Raw genomic sequence first — 19684 nt, 5'->3', positions numbered from 1 at the left:
CAACACTTATATCAGGGTTTAACACAGAAAAGATAACAGTAAAATAAAAGACAAATGAAATCAATATGCTTAATATAATATACCAATACATTATAAGATTCCATGGATGAGAGAATCATCAACAATTTCTGCTTAGCATAGACCATTTCTAGCCCACATAAAACCCAAGTGCTTTAGCTAGATTCAAGTCCTCTGGAAAATAAACTCTCTCAAGTAAGGGTAGAATAGAAGAAATCAAATTTGAACCAAGGTCCCCACATCAGAGCCTGATCTAAACCTTGTCCTGAGAAATATTGCCAGTAGAACTAGAGGATTTTCAGGGAAAGTCCTTTTCATGTTAAACTTTCTGGAGGTCCCAGTCCTGGAAAAGACTTGCTGTCAATCTACTCTCTCATCTACAATCAGTGAACTTGTAACTATGCTGTAATGGTGGTTTGCCATTTTAACATACTTCTAACATCAAAATACCTCTGTGACTTGGAAACAGAACTTTATTTCAAGGCTGAGTAACTCTAACATCACCAAACACCCAGTGAATATTGTCATGCCTTTGCTGAAAAAAAAGAAAAATATACAAAAGGATATCCTCTTCCATAGAGGCACTGCTCTTTTCCTCAACACCTTAAATAAAAACATATGCATAATGGAACTAGGGGTGGGGACACTGCTGCAATCTTTTTTTGTACCTCCCCATAGTAGAATGTTTAAAAGTTCTTTGTTTTATACAATGTACTCATTGAATGCACAGTTGCAAGGAGGAGTCAGTGCTCCATGTTTGCAGAGAAACAGCTCTCAGAATGAAAGTGAGTCTGGGACTAGAGCAGGGGACAGAACTATCTCATTTTTGCAACCTTAAATGAAGGGAACATTTTTGTAATTTGAAATGGAGATATTCTGCATACCTGTGAATATATCATTCTTATGAGGCACTCTGTTTATAAAAGGTGAAAAATGTCTGGCAGGATTGAAGATAAGCCAAATGGCAGTGCTTGTGTTCTGATATGAATATCTTATCAAAGTAGCAGTCATTCATTTTCCCATATTAGAGATATATCCTATTATGATGACTGACTGTATCTTGGCTTAGATAAAGTGTTTTCTAATAAATAGACTTAATGCATAAATGTCTGTTGGGAGCATGCAACAGCAAAATGAGGACAGATGTTTGGTTCTCTTTGGAGCTCATCGGGACAGTTCAACTGCTTTATCTGTCAGATCGGTTGAGCCCCCAGTCCAGATACAGAGAAGCTCAGTATTTTGAGACTAACTAGTGCTAAATGAGTAATTCCTAGTCAATACTACACTCAAGAAAATTTAGCCTTCTGCTCAGAGAATATCTGTGAGTTATGGTACTTTTTCTCATTTCATTGAAGAAACGTATTTAAAAGCTACCTTTGGAAATACTTTATTAAGTGAAGTAATCAAATATGTAGAATTATAATGTTCCCCTTTTTGTTTGTCAAATCAGAGGAAGTGGGTGGTGACATTGTGGTCTCCAAAATGCAAGCATTTTTCGTGTGTATGGGACAGGTTTGCCATGTATGCAGATATGTAACAATTTCAAGTTTAGCTGTTATATGTGGCACTTTGGAGGAAAGAGCATCTTACACATGAATGTATCCACAGTGTGGGGTGAGAGGGAACGAACAGAACCTGATTTTTTCTGCTTTTTTCCAATGTATCAAGGAAAAATTTTGCCCCTAGAGGTACTGACACACAGCTTCCACTTTCTGAGTCTCTTGGGAATCTCTATGGTGCCCTTTCTCATACGTCTCATTCTGCCTTCAGGAAAACTGTGGGTTTAGATGAGGTTACACAAAAATTCTCAATTGTCACTGACTTTCTAAAATTTTTATTTCCTAGGAGATGAGAATCAGAAATTGAAAAGATCTTGGGTCATCTGGTTCATTCCCCTGTAAGTGAAAGATTGCTCCCTATATTTAAATTTCTTAAATTATTAATTTTTTGTAATTTATCTGATTAATTAGAACCTTTTTCTCAAAATAAATTATTCATGTATTTTCATTATCTTAATCAGTTTAGCAGGTGGCTATATAATATTCTGAAACTACTGTGCAGACTATTCTGTCGAGGACTATATGTGCCAGGTTCTATACAAACATATACAGGAAAACATAGTCTTTGACATAATATCTTTATAGTCCAATTAAAGATAAGTAATTAAGCCACACAATATGAGAGAAGAAAAGACAATGATAATAGTGTAACTTGTGAAACTTCAGAGTACTGCTTCATGTGTGCTCTATTTATTCTGAATTAGGGGTATTTTAAATATGAGTTTTCTTTCCTCTCACATTTATGTAACTATTGGTGTCTCTCTTGTCTGTCTGACTTCTTTAAAGTATCATGTTATATGTTTTCAGCTGGAGAATTTCATATTTGAATCACATACAATCTTACAAAATTTTTCACTCCTTTTTCCTGAAATTCCTTTCCTGAAATTCCTTTACCATGTGTTTCCACCTGGTAAAGTAGCATGCCTGTGGGAAGCAAGTCATCTACTTTAGACCAGAGGTAACAAAACCATGATTCCAAATCCTTTGAAACCAATTACTTTTCTTGTTTTGCTCAAGATCCTAGGTTTTCATTCTGTAAAAATTCTGAGGGACAAATTTTTAAGCCATATTCAACTTTTAGAGAAAGTATATCCTCCTGAGAGGATGTTGTATGAAGCTTTGTTAACCCTTGGGTACAAAAGTTATTTTGACTTTAAATTAGGCTTTAAGACAAATGATAGGATGTGTGCTTTTGGATGAACTCTCAAGACTTTCTGAAGCTCCTCTGCACCACTTGTCTGGCTTTTACCATAAGTCATTAGCTTCCCACTCCTGATGTCACAGTTCTGTAACAGCTCTCTAGTGCCTACCTCCACCTAACCTTAAAATAGACCATGCCTTCTGTCAAGGGACAGGAGCAAGAGTTTTACTAAAAGACTGTGTTTAAGCACAATGGGTGAAGACCTGCTGCACTGTCACTGCTGAAGGGGAGGTGAGAATGTCATGAACATATTGAAGATCAGGGACAGCGAGTTTGATCTAAATAGTCTCTGTGTTTTGCTTGAAGGAACAGGATATGCCATGTTCACAGAAGACTCCCCTTCCTTACTCTTATCTCTATTATTGACTTCCACTTCAAATTAAAAATGCAGAAGAGAGGCAGAATGACTGGGCTGTTCAACTGGAACAGAAAATAGGAAAATATGAAACGTATTCACATTTGAAAGTAGAGGTAATGGAAATATTAGGGGGGAAAAAAGGCTTTTTGTCTGGAAATAATAATATTTTGCACTTGTTAAGAACTAAACAGTGTCTTTCATCAAAAAAAAAATCCCCAAACATTTGGCATACACTATCATAGCTTTTTTCAGAAGTGGACAGAGTAGTTATACTGTTTTACTGTATCTCTTAAAGGCCTTTTTAACTGTATGAACTACTAACGCATCAGGAATGATAGAATACCTAAATATGAAATAGATATGTAAAAAATTGTATATATTTTTTATTTAGAAGACACTTATGGTAAAGAAAAAAAACAGTAGTGTATGCATTTCTATCTCACAGAAAGTATCCTGAGACCCTAAATGTTCAGAAAAGCAGAAGCAACCCTAGAGGATGCCTACTGAATAAAAGGGCAACTTTCAGTTTTGAGAGATGAGGTAAAATATGTGAATAATAAATTCAGATCCGATTATTGTGTCGAAACTCAACACCATACTTTGAGTGATAGAGTATAGATAAATTAGTAATTTATTTAGCTTTCTGTATTTTTTGGTAATGTTTTCAGAATTCTAGTGTGTCTTAGTTATATTAGCCTAATCTCAGCTCATGTGTCTGCTACTATTCCTTCTGCTTTGTGTCTTTCTCTTTTTTTTTCTTCTACAAACCAGTCTTCCCTTGCTCTCTCGTCCTTAGCAATCACAAATTTTATTTTTGCTCTTCTATTTGAAGGTGATAAGGTTTATACACTAGCTCTCCAAGACAGATTCCAGGAAACTAAATTGATATCCTTATTTCTTACCTAGTATTCTGGTAGACCTTCATTCTAAGGTCTACCAGAATTTTAGCTTCTATGGAACTTACTACTGTGAGGGAGCACTCTGAGATAGAGGAGGTCTAGACAAAAACATTGAGGCAGCTCCATCAAAGGCCTTCCCAGTTGGCGTTGATGTTCTCTATGGAGAAAATACAGCAAGCAAAGCAGTCTCATAATGGTGCCCTCCACTTTCCAGTGTTTATAAGGAGGTGTAGCATTTCTGGATTAACATAAGGTTTTTAAATGCCGGAATACCTCTGCCTAACTCTGCTAAGCCTGTCTAAAAACACATTGTGAAAGAAGATAAAGCAATATGTAGATTGTCATATGTTTTTTTCCTGTGTCTCGTTATTGGTTTAACATTAAAAAATAATTATAGCTGAAGGCCTTACAGTGAAAACTCCTTCACTTGGACAAATCCCCAAGATTTCACAATAAGAACAGATAAAACTAAGAGTATAACTTCTATATAATATGAAATTTACTCATGTACACTCAGCATGTGAGTTCTTGAACTAAGAGGAACATATGTAGCTGTTTGCCTGCCCAGTATGCTTTTTATCAGGGCCTACATTGCTAGAGTGTTAGTTGTTAGAATACTCTTAAAAAATAGCACTTTCCTTAAGTAGATCATCAACTCTACCACACTATATGACTGCAGCATTTACAGCCTGTAGCAAAGATAGCACTGCATTGTAATCAATTTTTCTTTCATAGTCTCCATTTTCAATCACTCTGTAGTGTTTTACTGTGAAAAACAGATTAGGATTTTCTCAGGTCTCAAGGAAATTAAGCATAGCAAGCCCAAATGAACTGGGCACATAAACAACAGTAGTTGCTTTACGAAAGTGTACCTTAAATGTCTTCGCTTATGTTAAATGCTAAATTTATCTTCATTGAGAACTAGGTTGATGGGAAGTTGTCTGTTTAAATGAAACAGCTTTTTTTTTTCCCTTGAATAAGTAAAGAATAAGCATGTCCTAATTTTCATATATACAATTTGGTTTCCACAAAAATTCAGTGGGATCAAATTTTTGCTAAGATTGAATTACTCACACTATTAGAACAGTTAGCTCATAAATGAGATTTTAAAAACAAAGCAAGTTCATGCTTCAGAGTAAAATCTTTGATTATGATAACTGCAATCTTATTCTGGCTCATTAGCAAGAGGAAAAGGAAATCCTTCAACAGATAAAGACCTTGTATTAGTGAGATAACATTCAGTTCTATGTGCTTTATTTTCATCATTTTTATTATTTCTTGGATTGGACTATTTTCTACAAAGTAAACATTTCTGATTGTTTCTTCAAAGATACTTTCATTTTCATTCTGAAAAAGCTTCATACGGAAAACACTTTGAAAGAGAGATGGGGGGACTACAGGATGTTAAAGGACCCTTTGTCTATACTCTGCAGAGGTTTCTTTCTAATTAGCTCTGATTGCGCAGGCCATGGACTGCACAGAGGCTTTTCCCCCACAAGTGACAAGGACTGCCAAGGGGTGATGCATCCCCTCATCTCGCCCTAAGCAGAAGTCAGAGTGCAGCTGGGGATGACAGCTGTGGAAAACACCACAAAAACACCTTCACCCCCAGTACAGGCCATCCATGGAGACCTTTAATTCAGTCAGTTGTGATATGGTCTCCTTTATGTTAACAACCCAGTGTGAATAGGCACCAGTAGCTGCAGGAATTATCACTGAACATCAACCAACACACCCACCCTGGGAAAAAAAAGAAAAAAAAGATTCACATGGACACATGGACATCTAAAAAGGAAAGGAGGACAGAGAGCTGGTGCTACAATAACTAAACACCCATTTGCACTGACTTGACCACAAGAATTTTTCCCATACATGAATCATCCACTCATAGTTTATAGGTCACACAGGCAAATATGAGACTTTGCAAAAATTGTTCACTGATCGTTAGATCCTCCTTCCACTGTTCATGTTTTTTCCTACAGTGCTAATGTTTTCAGTGCCAGGAACTTATATATAGTTCTGATGAAATTACAGTATTGGAACCTCATTGAATATGATTGGTTCAGAACATCTCTGGGCAACTGGCAAATACCTTTTCAGTTCACATTAGTATATTTCCAGTCTGATTTTTCTTTTAATTTAAAAAAAAAAGACTTCTAAAAAGAACAAGAATAAAGTTCGGTGTTTCCTAAAGCAACATTCAAAGCAATTAAATGAAACCTTTTTAACAGCATGATCTTTTTCATTTTCACTATCAGCTCCTTAGCCTTAAGTAAAACCCAAAAGAGACCTTTGAAAAATGATGATTTTTTATATTTAATATATGATCTTTTCATGTTTCTGCTGTTGTATGCTTTTGAGCTATCTAACAACTATAGATATGTAGCTGGCAGAAGGGCAAACTTGTCTCATATCCTGTGAAGAGGTGACTACCTGAAGTGTGGGTATGAAAGAAAGTATAAGAATTCTCTGAAAGGTTTTACTACAGAGAATATAGGGCTGAGACCTTCATCTAACCCTGGATGCACATTATTCTTAATAATGCATATCCGTACATTTTTTGCAGACTCTAAGGAGTGAGCTTACTAAAATTGACAATATTTTACAGAAAAAGAAAAAAAAGTCATGTTTCCTGTATCACTCTCAGTTCTTTAATTTGTGACATATCACTTTTATCTCTTCTTCCTTTAGCACCAGATTTGGTTTAATTAAATTTATGTCAAATGAACACATGAAATGAAAGGAAAATCAGAAAGCCTGCAGTTGCCCATTAGTGAGTCAGTGACTGCACAGTGAAAGGCTTTAGAAGCCTGGCTTACTGCCAGAACAAGCTTGTAAAGATGCTCAGAGACACCCATGATGCTTTGAAGGAAAGGACTTAGCTGACCTGAACCTGTTCCATGGAATCAGTCCAAATCCTCACAGGTTGGATGTAAAACCTATAATAAGTCTTCTGAATTCAATCATTTACCTGTCAAGTAAGAGTGTGAAACTACAATATCCGTACATAATTAATTAGAATAAATCATTCTTTGTTTAGTACATTCTTTAAAAAAATCATCATAGTTCCAATCATTTTTTAACCCAATAGCAATTTTTTCTCTGTTTTTAAAGTGCATCTACAAGTCTTTAAATATGAAATATTACTGTCTTTGCATGCAGTGGACGTGATGTGTTTTGATGAAAAGTGTGTCTCTCAGAACTTGGTCCTCTGAGATCTGAAATCTTTTCCAGACTTGGACCATGGATCCAAATGTGAAGTGAAACAGCATACATCTAAAGTACTTTGTGGGTCTGGGGTGAAAGCAGTCAACTCTGTTCGGATAGGTACCACTGATGGCATAGTGTAGTTGCCATCAGAGAACAACCAGGCTGACCTAGGCTAAAGAAACTGCTAAGTAGGTGCACACCTCTAGCTCTGTGTCTTAACAATGAAGTCTGTCTTTAGGAAGAAACTCTTGTGAAGTATGGTAGGCTATGACTCTAATTATTCTGTCTGAACTCCAGCTATAGTACTAAATGAAAAGTCTTTACATGGTCAGCTTAATCCACTATCAAATGGACAAGAAAGGGCACACTCATTTCAGTATAAAAGCCCCTGTACAAACAACTGGATTGAATATCTACCGAGAAAGCTATTTTTTATTCCCTTTTCAAGCTCTTTCTTATACAGAGAAGGCCCTATAGCTATATAAATAGATTATGTGAATTTAGATTGTTTATTATTTAAATGTAATTGTCTTCATGCTAGGCAGTTTTCATATATATATCACATATGATTCATACAATAGAATATAATGTTATATGACAATTTGGTAGTTTGTTACCAGAAAAGTAGTGAGACAAAGAATTCTCATTGAAATTTTTTTTACTCTCAGTCTGCATCCATTTTAGCAGCTGCTAACTCATATCTCACAGTAGTAAGATAAAAAATTAATTTCTGCACCTCAAAGCATCAATATTTTGTTGTCTTATTTCAGACTGAATATTAGACTACTATAGTGGAATAAACCAATATGTATTTATCTTCTATTATTTTAAAGCTTAAGTTGTTTCTTTTCTAGTTCTTCAGTCTGAAAGTTATAAAACCATCCTTCATTTTCAGGAAATGTGTACATCAATTTAGTAGTCACAAGAAAGTACAGCTAGTCACACTGCACTGACTTCAAAAACCTCAAGAATTATGATATTTCTTTGCAATACTTATTTTATTTCTTAGTATCTTGTGACTTGCAGTAAGGTCAGAGTCCTTTATTTAATCAGTCTGACTCAGTGAGACACACACCTTGAAATGTCATAGAGCTGCTGATTTCCAAATCAGTTTCTGGATTCTGACAGATTTATGAGCTAGTGTTGGATCTAGAATAAGACAAATAAACTCTACTGAGCACATACATTTCATTTGAAAATGTGGATATATTTTGGAAACAGCAAATTTAGAATACTTATACATGCTGGAAAGATAAAAAAGTCATTATTTACATACTAGAAATTAAGATGCTCATACCAGCATCAGATTCTTTGATTTTGGAGGACCCCATGTGTTGTTGTTTTGTCAAAGCCTAAACTCAAATCATGGTTTTATTTTAGTTTCCCTTTAGACTTACTGAGTCCTTGCAGCACCATATCTGTTACCTGACAGTAACACCTTCTTTGTGTGTTCCTCTCTGTTGAACGTTTAGGAAACATAAATGTAAATAATACTTGGCATAAATTTATTGTATTTCCTTAACCTCTGACCATCCAACAGATATAATTTGTTTTGGGGGATTATGAATGTTAAAGAAGCTTCAGTCCTTACTTGTAACTGCAATATTTTCAATGTTTTTGCTATGCACATTTTATTTCATTAAATAGGATTTTGTGAATAAAGAGAAGGTAGTCTCAATTTCATTCTCCATAATGTAAAATAATTGGAAAAAAAATATAAAGGTGATAACAGTTACAACTGTGAGCTTATGGTTTCATGATAGAATAGCTATAATATAACCATGCATATCACAAATTTCCATCACTTGTATTTAGCTTGATACTAGAATCTTTGTCACTTGTCACAGATCCAACTAATAAGATTTGAAAAAATAATTACAATCCATTCCAGTTCCTCAGGTTGCAAGAACAGGATGAGTTCAAGATTAAAAAAAAAACCAGTGGTGGTGTCATAAGCTTGATGTCGCCAGAAAAGATTGTTTATTGGGGTTTGTTATTTTTATATTGATGAGATCCTCCATTCCTAAGAAGTACAGATGCCTCTTGTACAGAAAAAACTCCGTCATAGTAATCCTTAAAAAGAGTCATTTTAAAAATGGAAAAGTTTCACCACAGAGAAGTTCTGGTGTGAATCAACTGTGGTTTATATCATAAGTGCTTGACATCAACAGTGTGATAAAAATACTTTTGTCATACAAAGTGTCAGTTTCCATTTTACATATGCAACTTCTAATTTTGCTGCACAGATTTACATAACCACTAAAAAAGTAGTTTATTTCCTGTGGGAGTGGTCCGAACCTCAGAAAAGAATACATAGGATAATTTGGGGCAGAAGATAGAGGCAGTAATAATATCAGGCTGTGCCACTAGCAAGAAGTACTTTTTATACTACTGACTAACCTACCCATCGGGTAAAAAGCCTGGCCAGTTTAAATGAAATATGGGTTAATTCACAGAAATTTCGGAGTTTCTTCAAGCATTTTAGATTAGAATTATTTTTTCCTTATAAAGTGTAAAATATAAGCTGCTTTTTCACCTTCCATTGATGTTTCTGTTCTAGTCATAGGATTAGTAGAAACTTTGTCAGTAAAATAGAATGTTTCTTGGTTTTTTTTCAAATGTTAACAAACAATGAAAGCACTTCAGTGTAAGAAGTCAAGTTTTATCTACAATATTAAGAAAAAAAGTGGAACTAACTCTGTGATCCTTTGCAGCTATTTCCATGAGATTAATATTGCAGTTTCCTGTTAGAAACTATTGAATTATTTTTATTTAGGTTTCTCTCTCAGTCATACTTTGTGGTATTTGATTGGAAATACTTCTCAGAAAGGATGTTCTACTGTCTTTCTATATTTAACATTATGACAGCCATAGTATGGATGACATTTCCAAGCTTGCTTAGTAATTATATTCAAATAAGAATAAAACAAAATAAAACCAAAATAAAACAAAACAAAAAAAAACACAGGGAAATTATGAAATATAATTACAATTTCTATCACAATGCTGTACTTACAGAAAATAGGAAATAAACCTCTGTATCAAGAACAGTCTAACCTGAGTATATCACCACCTGTCAGATGAAGGAAAAAATGCTTTCCTTATTTGAAATCCATCTCTTACATAAATGACAGATTTTCAGAGCTAAATGACAACTTGAATTAAGAAATCATCAAAATCTCACATTTTTTCATTATATGGCTACAGGTTTATTTTTTCCTTAAAAAATTCCTTCTCTACTAATTTATATTATAACAAAATAAATTTAGCAAACTGATAAATGTATGCAGAACATTCTGAATTTATTTCTTTTTTTTTTTTTTAATAATATTTTTAGAGCATAACTTCTGACATTGGGACAGCTGCTTTTTAACAGCCTGGTTCTCTTGGAATATTTTGATAAAAGTCCAGATTAGAAAACAATCTAATTTTATCCATCATATCTTTGCAAGGTAGGAAATCTTAGTAAAATTAAAATCAATTGATCTCTCAATCTATTTTAGCAATATTCAGATCTACAGCACTTTTTAAATGGAAGAAATTTAATCTGTGCAAATCAACACAGATGGTTGTTAAAAATGTAGTCATTTTTTAATATCCTGAATTAGAGAAGGATCATTGCTACAAAATTCTGAATGCATATTTTGATTATAAGAGAGAATTTTCTCATAAAACTTTGAAGTGTAGAAAGTAAAGAAAAGTCCTTTCTGGTGTTTGTTTTCAAGGGATTTTTGTTTGCTTTCAAATGAGTATTAATTTAAGATATGAAGATTCATAAATTTGGATGAGGAAAACCACAGATTCTGCTGAAATTAAACTTCTCCTGTATAATCCATTTAGTCATTTCTGTGGCTTCCTACAGGAATTAAACAATGGCATCATCTAACATTGGCATTCAATATGCTTTCAGACACATTTTATGGATCAAGGAGCATTTCTGTTGGTGAATCTTGTCTTCATAAATTCCCTATTTCCACTGAACATGCTTTGTGAAGGAATTACACATTGAAATAAACATTTTCTTCTTTAAGAAATAACATTTTAAAGCTTCTAGTCAATTTATGACTTACAAAACAAGGTCTGTAACTATCAGTTTATGCACTTCACAGCCTTCCTGAAACAGCTGCTGCCTCAATTTATTGTAACATGATGAAAGAAGCATCTTTTGGTATGTGTTGTTCTTTAATGCATAGTTATTGCAAGAAATGTACTTTACAAATACAAAATTTAGGGGGAATGCTGAGAGAAAAATCCTCAGCACACTAATTTTTCTTGCAAAACACCTAATGGACTGTTTAATTTAGAAAATACTGTTATCTGGGTTAGAAGGACTAGTAGGTGATATGTCTCCAGTGAGAGAGAGAGAGAGAGAGAGAGAGAGAGAGAGAGAGAGGGAGAGGGAGAATTACATGCTAGTTAAGAATATATGATGAATCTATGTCTCTGCTTTTACACACACTATTTAATACCAATGAGACAAGGAAGATAAATCTGCCAGTGTAGTCATTTGATAGTTTTCAAGTCAGTTGACATGTTGAAACTTACTATAGAGCATGAGCAAAATGTGGTGGGAAGAATACATACATGTCTTTTATTGGAAAATTGAACTTTGTAGCTGCTTATGCATAAAATGCTTGCAATTGCTATTTTCTGTGCAGAAATTTAGACGACACTAAAAAAAGAAGAAAAAATAATCTGAGGTAACTGTACTGATGGCAAAATTTTGCCTTTCTGTGCTGTTTTTGTCATCTGTTTCTATCTGGCATTCTATACGAACACATATTTTAGCGTGTATATTGTTTATGTGTGAGCCTTGGCATTTTAGCCCTCTCCTGCAGAGGCCCCTTAGTACCATATGCTTCTGTTTTTCTTCATTGTGTGATGTGATCTCTTCTGACTGTTACATGCACGTGAAAGGACAGTGGGCTTTTGGGGGAGAAGAAACCATGCTTTAAGAGAGCACACGTCAGTTGCTCTTCAGTCGTTTGGAGCTGATTGCATCTGACAAGTGTTGTAGCTACTCATCGTAATGGATGTCTGTGCTTTAGCAGAGGAGAGGTGAAAAGGATGTAATTCCCAGTGGAAGAAGGCAACGAGAACTATTATTTAATTACGGGCTAATATAAAAATCCCTTGTAATCCCTTGTTGGTTTCCAGACTTGTCTCTTCCTTCCTCTACAAGGCAACAATCAGGGCTTTTAATGCAGCACAGACAACTATGCCAGTTAGGAAAATAGCTTCTAAAAGATATAATATGCTCATTCCTTTCTATTTTTAAGCACAGAAGTCATCTTATATATACTATCAATTCTTGAAATCTAGAAATCACTCACATTTTTATCATGATTAAAAATTTGTTTTCTTAACGCACACCTTGAAATGACAATTCCACATTAGATAGTAGCTTTGAGATCTGGAGGTTGTTTGCTTTATTTATTGGGAAGACTTGATTACTTCTCTCACTGAATCCCCTCACATTGTGTTGATTCAGTACAAAACATCTGGCCCAGTTCTTTGTGAAACAGGTTTTTTCTCTTATCTAGAGAAAAAAATCTCTTATTTGTTATGGTTGCTCTGCAAAAAATAGGCTTGTGATCATTTGTTTTATCTTCATCGCAAGCTTCACACATATCTGGGTAGTTAAAGACAGTAGTGTCAAAACTGATTTTCAGACTTAAACATTGCAAATATGATTAAGATTTAACACTCATAATTAAATGAGAACTACAATTAAGATTTCATAAATGCAAAAAAACTTTAAAAACCCCAAAGAAAAATACCCTAAAAACCTCAAGAAAAATGCAACATCCTCCCCAGTCCTTACTTGTTACTACCCCCAGTAAATGTAGTGTAGTCTAAGTTTGAATTCCTATTAGCCCAAACTCTTTTCAGTAAAAGATACACATTCCTGTCCATTGCTGGGTTTAGATCTTTTTAGTGATATGTTTTATTTTGCCTTTAACTAGTGTAAGGACAACTGGAAGTATTCCACTAAAGCTAGGATTAACACACGAGTATTAAAATGATACTGAACTAGCATAACCCTAAGATTTATCCTACATGTAAGATTTTACAAGTCTTACCATAAGACATCAGAAATAAAGGAATAAATCTTTTATGGAACACAAAAGAACACAAGCAATGAAAATAAAATTTCACTCTTCCTGTAAAAGCGGTCCTTTTTTTTCATGAGCTGCTGCACAGGAAAATTTGCATGTTGGAATTTATTAACTGTCTCAGTACAAGTGGTCAGATTCCCACACTGAGTACAATCTATGAAAATAACAATGCCATATCACAGATAATTATTGTTTGCACAATTTTTCAGATATAGTACTACATAATGCATGCAATATTCATCACAAGTTTATGGACTCGATTTTTATTTTGGATTCCATTATTTTAAATAGAAGTTGTATTTTATTTAAATTAAAGATTTAAAAACCAAATTTTACTAGCCCACTTTAAGCTGATAGGGTTTCTGCCATGTAAAAGACCTCTAAAACTCAATGGAAATTAAATATTATGGATCTCTTCCTGGAGTTACAATGCATCAGATCTTCCAGTCATGCACTCTATTATGCATTTTTTAACATCAACATATTTTACCTTTTCAAATAAAATTTTACCTTTTCAAATAAAATTTACAGAAACAGTTGTATGAACTAATCACATGAATGCTTTGTTATATAATGTTTTCTAACCATTATTCATTCACTTCAAGATCCATATTTCTCCTTCATTCTGAAATTTTCAGAAGTAGAAAACTTCTCTCCATTCTGTCACTTTGTTTATAAACCTCAGGAATTGTTGGGGTGGTCTAATGTCTAACTGTGTGCATCCTGAAGAGTGACACAGAGAGTGACCCATACACATATTGTCAATTGATACCAAATATTTAGCATAAATGGTTGGGTGTTGTGATCTCCCAAATCTTTCTGCATCTGAAAATATTCCCTGAGAAGATTCAAACCTGACACTAATTTTATCAATAGACACAACCTTTCCCCCTAAATTATAGTTAAATGAATAGATGAATGACATCCTGGGTGGCCCATTTCAAGTAGATAGCAAAAGACTGTTGGTATTAGAAAACCTAATGAAGAAATATTCCCCGTATATTTGAGAACTAGGTTGAAATTCACTTGAGAAATGAACCAATGGTCACAGGAAATTGATAAGAGCTCAGACTTTGTCTGATGTTTGTCTTGTGTCATGAGAAAAATGCAAGGATCATTTACCTAACAGCAAAAGGGTAAGGAAAACAGAGGAACCAAAAGAGGGCTGAACTTTACACAGAAGACAAAACAAACAAAAAAAACCAACCAAACAAACAAAAAAAAAAAAGTGAAAATAAAGTATTTGGAAAGAACAAGGTGTAATGAGTGTATCCTTCCAGGTTGTTGATTTCAACACTGTATTTCTGCATTTAGGCTACATCTCCATTTGGAGAAAGGGTGAACAAAGGATAAAGGAGAAGCTTGTCTCCTTTCATGGAAAAAAAAATGTTACTTTTGAACATTAATGACAACAATTTATCCCTCCTCAATCAACATGAACAGTAACAATGGCTAACTGGGCTTTAAGGCATTGAACATGGTTGGGAAATTTGATCAAAACTGGGCAAAGAAAAAGAGAAAGTGATTGAAAGAAAACTGCAGGTTCTTTGTCATCCATGGCATTAGGGAAACAGCACACCTCCTTGTCTGGGAGACAGCACCACAGTGCCAGACCTGAAGTCACCTCTCAGGGAACTAGAGGCCTCTCAACTGGTTTTTGGGGAAAACAGAAGGAACTGCAAGCATATCAGCATCCAATTTGTCATGGAGGGAGTACTACAAAGGTTGATGTCCCTGCAGGTCAGTTCTAGAGGGCGGGACGTGAGAAACATTCCCTGCAGGTGCATCCGTCAGTTGATATTGCTCATGTTTTCTTAGCTGCCAACTGCCTGGCAGATAATTTAAAAATGCCTATGGCTGCTTTAGCCCTGGGCTACATGCATGGCAGATGAGTATGCATTGGCCAGGCTCCTGTGGGTGCACTACCTTTGTCAAAGGAATTGCACCCCCCTTTTCCATGATAGGATATCCTCCATGTCCTCTGCAGCACACACCGTACGGTGCTGATTTATATCGGAGGATGCATAAGGATGGACAGTATTTTGCACTTCTTCCTACCATTTTGGACAGATGGCAAGTGTTTATGCCTTTCCATGTGGCTGCACACTGGACAAGATGATCAAGACAGATGATTTATAATGGAGCTCATTGGAGATGAGATTCAGTCTACAGTGGCTTAATTTCACTGGGATACCCATAAATAGGAGCTATTCTTTGTGGCTGACTAACAGTATACCTTTGAAACAGCTTTGATCCAGCCACCATTCAGCATACATAGATCACAGACTATTTTGTTAAGGGACTGTGAACATTTCAGAGCTGTTTATACATGTTTAGAGTTAGTACTGTGTGTGGATGACTGTTTTTTATTCTTTTTCTTCCACTGTCAGTTGTCCAAAGATATAAAAAGTATAATGTATTAGGCATCAGGGTTTGCCTCTGCCAAGGAACAGGACAGCAGGAGCACCGAGGACAGTGATGGGAGAGGAAAAAGGATCCTCTCAGCTCTGGAGAGAAAGCATGACGTAAACCAACTTTTTCCTACAAAAGCTGGACAGCCTGGTATAATCTCTGAAGACCTTAGTAGAAAGTATGCAATTTAAGGCTGAAGGCTCAAGCACAAATCCAGAAGAAAACCTTTGAGATTTACCAACTGCTCTTCTTAATCATGAAGCAGGGAGTCCTTTCCTCATTTGTGGGTCCACTCACACTCCAAACAAATCTGAAACCATTACAATGCATGGAGGTTGATCAACAGTGTGGAAAAACCTAATTTACTGACTGGCCAGACAGTTTTAAAACCTTCAGATTTTTCTAAGTCTACGTTATTAACTGTCTGACTGTAATCACATCTTCACCATAGGGAGCTTCAAAAGCTTTTCATTTGCATTGAATCAGTTGCCTTCCTCCCTGTCTTTTTCCCCCTGGAAATAAGCTTAAATAATTCAACAAACTGCACACATGGCTAGTGATTATTGAACCATTCTGAAACACTCCAGGCAAATGGACCGTTATGTAGCGGGAATTAAAACTTTCCTCGCAGTCATTGGGAGAAAGATGTGTACATGTAAAGATGTGTACATGTGTATGTATAACCCTTGTCTCTCTTGCATGTGAGAGTGTGTGTGTGTGTGTGTGTGACAGAATATGTGGACAGAGATATTTATAAATATTTCCTTCTCACAGTGACTTTGTGACTGTCTCCCCAAAAAAGAAACAGTGTTCGAAGGCTATATGAGAGATGACCCGTTACAATTTACAGTTAGTAAAGAGTGGGCATTGTGAAGGTAGTAGAATATTCTTTCTTTTAACACTAAATCTTTTCACCTTGAAAGGAGATGGCATTTTTCTTTTATACTACATATTTGTGTGCAGGTTTCATAGGATCTGCTGATTAATTCTGTAAGCTATGTAACACACCAGTTTGTATCCCTGCGTACCAATGTCACAAGTGGGAAATAACAAAAAAAAATAAAACAAATTGATGAGTTTAATTAATTATTTTTATTTAGTAGTGGATTTTTTTCTTAATGGATAACATTATTTAAATTATTAAATGAAACTTTTTAGGGCGAGTAAAAAGGTAGAAGAAGCAAGACAACCTTAGTTAAAAAATAAAATAGACAGCTTTTCACTACCTAATATTTCGAGGTTGTATTTCTAAACTGAGTCCTCACTCAGCCTTTTGGCTTTGTCATTACCTGCTCTGTAATGGAAAATCTGTGTAAGTAGCATCTATCTATCAATTGTTACCAAAAATTAGTTTCTGTGATATTATCAAAATTTACAGCAGGTAACAAAAAAACAGGAAGGGAGAACCTTATAAGGTACCTGATAACATCAGCTTTGGATCTGAGCCATTCTATTCAAGAAAAACCAATATGCAGTGACACAAAATTATCCCTGTGCACTAAGGACAATTAATGCACTTGTCCCCTAGATGCATGTTAACTAGAACACAAACATTAGATTCATAAATTCTGAAATCCAGGCAAAACTTCTTGGCACAATTCAACTTCTATATAATGTAGGGGGACACTATATATATGCATATGCACATACATTTATATATATATATAGTTAGTGCTGGTATAAAATACTTCAGTTAAGATTTTTTTCCTACGCTGAAGACTCAGAGACCTCAGAAACAGGCAATGGATCCCCTACTGAGTAAACAACTTTTTCCTTCTTACTCATCTGAGAAAATAGGAGAGAGAGATTAAAGTGTGAAGTCCATGACCCATGAACACTGCTCTCCAATCACCAGTTTTCTAAATATATGTGCACTATATGTTGTGATACCAGAATTTGGAAAGAAAAGTAAGATTGGGAACAAATGTAACTTTCTGCAGGTAATTGTCTGTTTTGTGTATGGAATTTTTTATAAAATTTAGCTATGGCTATGAACTTTAGCATAACATAATTGAAATCACAGGAAACAATTTCTGTCATGTCCATTCTAACTTTAAAAAATGTTGTACTCCTGGGCATGTTAAATTAATTGCTTGTCTATTTCTGTTGAACAATGCTTCTTGCTGACCACTAGAAATAAATCCTGCAATATTAATCTTCAAGCACCACTTCTACTTGATTGATGTGTGGCATAAATCCAAGATGCTCTCATCTGAGTGTCTTCTTCATGGGTGAGATTCTTTCATGAAAGTGGTTGCCTTGCAAAGCAGTTCAATGCAATGTGTGTTTAAAGTGCTTTTAAAGTGCACTTTACCAACCTATTGAGGATTAGACTAAAATAATTATCAATAGCCTGGGCCTCACAATGGCTCCAGTACAACAGGGAAAAGGGAATTCAGACAAGAAAAAGAGACATGACATGATAATGTCTCTGTGTTGCTGTGGTAAATAAAAATCACACTGATTTTAATGTTAAGATTGTATTTTATCACTGCCAGTTTGCCGACTGGCCTTTCAGAGCTAACACCATCATGTGAAGTGATGGTAGAATATAAATCTTTGATATTTATACAGTCACTTCATTAAAAAATCATGAGAAACACTCTTACTCTACAGATGTTTCCGGATTTGATATAGGCAGGTTCAAAGTTGAAGGAAAGAATCATCACAATTTGCAGAAGTATCCCTGCTGAACAGCAGAATGGCACTAAGAAAGGGAATCATAAATTTATGCTCAGATTGTTGGCAAATCTGTGTTAGAAGAAGTTAGAATGAGGCAACAAGAATTTACTGTCACACTGAAAATCAAAATATGGACCCCAGGAGTGCCACCTCTTGCAATTGGACTTCAGCATTTACTGTCATGATATTCTGCTTGTCCTCTGAGAACTGGAGACCTAAATGAAATCAAGAGGGCTAATTTTCCCTCTGCAATTGTCTTCTGAGGCTCCTTCATATTTCTGTGTGGTGTTACTTTTCCCTTCTGTTATGACCCGCCTCTGAGGCAGGGTAACTGAGATTCCTGTTAATATATCCCTTGGGGTGAATTAGAGTGATAGCACTGAATGACTGGCGTATGTGTATGAGACAGATTTATTTTAAAACAATTTAATTTCTTTTCTATAAAGGAATAAATTCTCATGTAGAAAATATGTAAGAAAGAGAAAGAAAGAGAAAGAAAGGATAAGAGTAGATAGTAGAGAGAAGAAGTGCCACCACCCGTAGATTCAGTGAGTTGATTGTTGTAGCTTAAATATCTATGATCAGAGTAATGGTTGCAGCCTTAATCCATTGCAGGTGGAAGCCCATGGAACAAAGAATTCATCTGGTTATATACATTCAAGATCCTTCTCTATAAAGAGAATTCTTCATGTCTGATGAAACACCATGGGGCATACACAGTCTTCTGATGGAAAGTTGTCAAAAGAGTCAGGTGGTGCCTTGGGGTCCTTGGTGGTACATAGCGTCCTCTAGGGATACGTCTTTTGTGACTTCACAGATGTGTCTTATGATGAAAAGTGGGAAGCTGGTGTTGAAAAAGCATTGCTCAACCTCTGGAAGATCTGCTTCTTACCAGCCTTTCCCATTGCTTGGTCTGAAAACAACTTGTTTAAGACCTTATGTTCCCAATTATCCTGGATGCAATCAACTACAGAGCAATCTAGATAATTGTTCGGTTGCTACGTCTCCCAGGCATCACATCTAGTCCCTCTTTTTCACTCTTGCCCTTTCACCCCCACCTTTTCTTTTGTCAACTTGGACCTAAGTAGAATGAGTTTTAACCTGTACTACGGCACATGGACAAAGTAGTGGTACTAAAACTATTTAATGTTTGCACTGAGTTTAGGACAACTAAACATCAAGGCTAAGCTGACCCAGAGCCTAGGAGTACCCTACATCCAGGGAGA

Source organism: Corapipo altera, unplaced genomic scaffold (assembly GCF_003945725.1).
Source record: "Corapipo altera isolate COAL_440 unplaced genomic scaffold, ASM394572v1 61167, whole genome shotgun sequence".
In the NCBI taxonomy this organism is placed as follows: domain Eukaryota; kingdom Metazoa; phylum Chordata; class Aves; order Passeriformes; family Pipridae; genus Corapipo; species Corapipo altera.
Note: the sequence above shows the minus strand (reverse complement) of the source record.